Raw genomic sequence first — 4,631 nt, forward strand, 5'->3', positions numbered from 1 at the left:
CCATGCCAAGTGCAAGGTCCTACACCTGGGTCGGAGCAATCCCAGACACAGCTACAGATTGTGCAGAGAAGAGTTTCAGAGCAGCCCTGCGGAGAAGGACTTGGGGGTGCTGGTCGATGAGAAAATGAACATGAGCCAGCAGTGTGGGCTTGCAGCCCAGAAAGCCGATCGTATCCTGGGCTGCATCAAAAGGAGCATGACCAGCAGGTCGAAGGAGGTGATCCTGCCCCTCTACTCTGCTCTCGTGAGACCTCACTTGGGAGTATTGTGTGCAGTTCTCATGTCCTCAACATAAAAAGGACATGGAACTGTTGGTACAAGTCCAGAGGAAGGCCACAAGAATGATCAGGGGACTGGAGCACCTCCCGTATGAAGACAGGCTGAGAAAGTTGGGGCTGTTCAGCCTGGAGAAGAGAAGGCTGCATGAAGACCTCATAGCAGCCTTCCAGTATCTGAAGGGGGCCTATAGGGATGCTGGGGAGGGACTCTTCATTAGGGACTGCACTGATAGGACAAGGGGTAATGGGTTAAAACTTAAACAGGGGAAGTTTAGATTGGATATAAGGAGGAAATTCTTTCCTGTGAGGGTGGTGAGGCACTGGAATAGGTTGCCCAAGGAGGTTGTAAATACTCCATCCCTGGCAGTGTTCAAGGCCAGGTTGGAGGAGGCCTTGGGTGATATGGTTTAGAGTGAAGTGTCCCTCCCCATGGCAGGGGGGTTGGAACTTGATGATCTTAAGGTCCTTTCCAACCCTAACTATTCTATGATTCTATGACTAAATATGATTTCACTGTCTTCAGATTCTGCTTTATCTGCTTAATCTGCAGCAGGCCCACAGTTAATGCTGACTTTATTCCCAAGTCCTGTGTTTCTTGAGACCTTCACAAAGAATTGTCTGCATTTCTGCTAATTAACTTACCATTAGGATAGTGGATAGTATCAAGATTATTAAAAACGTAAATTCTAATCATCTGAAGTAAGATAATCCCTGGCAGCGTTCAAGACTAGGCTGGGTGAGGCCTTGGGTGATGCCTTGGGTGATATGGTTTAGTGTGAGGTGTCCCTGCCCATGGCAGGGGGGTTGTAACTTGATGACCTTAAGGTCCTTTCCAACCCTAACTATTCTATGATTCTGTGATTCTATTATTCTGTAATGGGTTTACTAGCGCAAAAGGTGAGAATGAGAGGACGTATATATGTTGCGAATGTATAAACATATTTCATGTGGTGTCTCATGTTGTTCTGAAGTCTCAGGTACAAATAAAGCTGATTAGTATGATTTTTATCCATTTCTTATAATGATGCTGCTTCTGATTCAAGAGTAAGCCCTGAATTAAATATAGCACCTTTTATTCCTTGAAAGCGTATTTGCCAGATGGAATAACTTCCTGAAATAATGAGCAGTTACTGCTTTCAGCAAAATTGATTTCTCAACTAAACAGTAACAACCATTACCAAATATCTTTTAATTTGCATATATCATGTCAATTCAAACCAACTTATTTTAAATGTTTTAAGCTATGTTACTATGCCTATTTATATTGATTTATGTGAATATTTACCACAGATTTATTTCCTATATGCATTAAGTTCAGAAAATCTGTAGTGATCTCATACCTTAATTCCTAACAGAGGACGTTACAAAACATAAGACTTTCTTCATCAGAAATTTCAAACATCACCTTATTAGCTGCAGAGCACATCACAAAGGCCTAAAGTAGACAAGATTATGTTTCTGACATTATAGACAGTCTAAAACCTTACTTTGACATTACAGGTTTATTCAACTTAATAGTGTAGCTGATTTAAGCAAAAAAAAAAAAAAGTAAAAACTAGTGTCTTCTTTTCAGCTGAATTTCACATGAAGAGAGGGATTTTAGCTAACCTCTCAAAAAAAAAAAAAAATTGTACATGTTTTTCACTACTGAAGACAAGAAACAGTGCCAGTTCCTAACATAGGTGTCGGATCCTGAAGAGACTGCAGTTCCAGAAAAGGAATTGTTTGACAGCTTACCAAGCACATCTACAAAAAAAAAACGCTTTGTCAGAGCTGTGGGGTTACTCAAGAGTATCTGAGAGATTTGCTGTTTTCACTATGCCAGCTTCCAGAGTGGGCATATTTCATAGAATCCCAGACTGGTTTGGGTTTGAAGGGACCTTAAAGCTCATCCAGTTCCAAACCCCTACCATGGGCAGGGACACCTTTTACTAGAGCAGTTTGCTCCAAGCCCCATCCAATATGGCCTTGAGCACTGCTAGGAATGGGCTATCCACAGCTTCTCTGGGCAACCCATTCCAAGCACTCTGCTGTGTGGAGCATGGCCACACATGGCTTCTCTAGGCTGTCTCTGACCCACTTCTGAGATTTTCAAGACTTAAAGCAGCTGGCCTGGTTGTCACTCCCACTGTGCTTGGGAAAAGCTGAAGGGAGGGTTCAGTTCCTTAGCTCTGACTTGTACAGAAATGATGATGTTGCGTGCATGTGAGCATTCACTGCTTGTCACCCATTATTTCCTTCACCTGTAAGCACCTGAAGCAAGTTTTAGTGAAGATGGTGCTGAGATCTCTACCCAACAAACCCTCCCTTCTGCTTTGTTTTCATTTGTTAGGCAAATTAATGCTCAGAAACAAGGTGGGCTAGATGAAAACTGAACTGCTCTTCATCTTAACCTTCCAATGTTTTTATGTTATTGTGCTAGTCAAGACGTTAACAACTTTTTAGAGGACTCTATTGATTACTAGTGAACTGAACTCCACAAGGTGTGAAGATATTTCAGTGGTATTAAAGAAGGAAAAAAATGAGCTGTGGAAATTTTAATAGCATTGAAACAATTTAGAGCACCCTTAGGACTGGCTGGGGTGACCTCATTTAATTCCTAAGCCTTCTACTGGCCCAGTAAAGCTTAAAAGAAGCATTGGAAGAAGGATCACAGCCCTTCTAAATATAGCTATTGGAACCAGCTAACAGAGCACTACATCAGATGAATATTTATTAGGTAAAAGATCACGCCTTTGCAGTATGAGAAACATTAGGGGAAAGTTCCCTAGTGCTCTTTACTAAAGAAAGATAAATTTTGCTAGGCATCTGAGTTTCCTTCTCAGTGCAGTGACAATTTGTCCTTGTTATTTGTGTGCAGAGGGGGAACTGAATGTCAATATAAAGGAACCACTGACTACTTTATGAGAGGGGCTTAATGCTTTCTTATGTGGAGCACCCTCCAATGTCCTTTGCTAATCCTTTTATGACAAAATTAAAGATGGTTTTAACCATGATGTTTCAGAGGATCCAGAATCTGATTAAAACAGTGAATGAACATTTGTTTGTTGAATGTCCATTTTAGAATTTTCATTGTTTGCATAGCATATTTTTAGTTTAAATGTTATGCAAACAATACCTTAAAGAAATCATTTGGTGGTTTTGTTACTAAGAATGTACTAAATTAAATAGTTTGCTTTCAGGGAACTAAAGACCACTGTTTTCACTTCATTCAAGAAATGCACCCAAGAAAATACTTGCCTCTTGTTTAAAATTCTCAGTGCTCTGGCTTTATTCATACTAAATGTTACCTATCTTGACTTTCAAATCATAGCATGTACCTGAGTATAGTTTGTAAACAGCAGTATCCCTAGCCTGTCAGCAGAGCCCACTGTTAAGCATGCATAGGCATCAGCCTGCTACTGCTTCTGCCTGAACCACACTAAAAAAAAAACCTGTTTCTAGCTTGTGTTTTCATGGTATTCTAAAGCACAAGTCAAGACAGCAAAGGAGTTTATATTTGGTTGGTTGGTTTTAAGTTTGCATTAAGAAATACAGCAACTCACTTTTCTCCCTGTTCCATCACTCAAACACCACTGAGAACATTAGCCTGGCTGGCAGCATTTTAAGCTGAAACAGCACAGAAATGTAGAGACCCAGGTACCTACAGACACAGAACACTCAATACATTATTTCTTGAGAAAGTTTAACATGGTTGAGGATTCTTCTCAATATTGCAGTGTATATAAATGAGGAGACTCCTATTTTTATTTCTTACCTAATAATTTTCAATGGGGAGAGAAAACAGAAACCGGAACTTGTGGAATATTGGTAGCTTGGAGACCAAACAGAGCATTCAGGGAGCCTTTATTAAAATGCTTATGTTCAAAGAAATTAAGGCTAGCAGAATTCCTAACATTTCTCCACAACCAGTGAAGTTTCACAAAAAAAACCCCTTAGTTCCTTGAGTTAGTACAAATCTCTTAGCTGCTAAAAACGCAGATGTGACCAACATGCCACAAATTGGGAAGACTCAGACAACCCCAATTCTGAGATTGCTACAGTGACAGTACACGACTGGGGGAATATGCTCAGGTAAATCTGTGGCTAATCTGGCTTGACCGTGTTTTATTCACACTAACAGGCTGGGCAATCAGTACGGCACTGAAGCACAAAAGCAAGACTTTCATGAAAGACTTTAAGAATCTGACTTACCCTGCTTACAATCTCACCTCCAATTCATCTCAGTCCTGCTGTTGACAAAGCAAATAAAAAGTCTGTTGGCACTTTTTTGTTGCTATCATGAAAGTCTACACACATCTGCTCTCCTGTCTGCTGCTTGAAACCAGCTGGCTTGGCTGCCAGAAATAACGC

At 40.7% G+C, this 4,631-nt stretch overlaps 1 long non-coding RNA gene across 1 annotated transcript; it reads right to left on the reverse strand.

Moving 5' to 3' along the window:
• Window positions 1–1,666: 1,666 nt before the first annotated feature.
• Window positions 1,667–3,921, reverse strand: LOC133215953 (uncharacterized). Its single transcript, XR_009726529.1, has 2 exons — window positions 3,824–3,921; window positions 1,667–2,024 (listed from the first exon to the last, which is right to left on the reverse strand). It is a non-coding gene; the product is annotated as an uncharacterized LOC133215953 (long non-coding RNA).
• Between the last annotated feature and the right edge of the window lie 710 nt (window positions 3,922–4,631).

The sequence above is a fragment of the Neopsephotus bourkii genome, unplaced genomic scaffold, assembly GCF_033783945.1.
Source record: "Neopsephotus bourkii isolate Nb327-2 ecotype Australia unplaced genomic scaffold, CSIRO-AGI_Nbou_v1 NB_107, whole genome shotgun sequence".
In the NCBI taxonomy this organism is placed as follows: Eukaryota; Metazoa; Chordata; class Aves; order Psittaciformes; family Psittacidae; genus Neopsephotus; species Neopsephotus bourkii.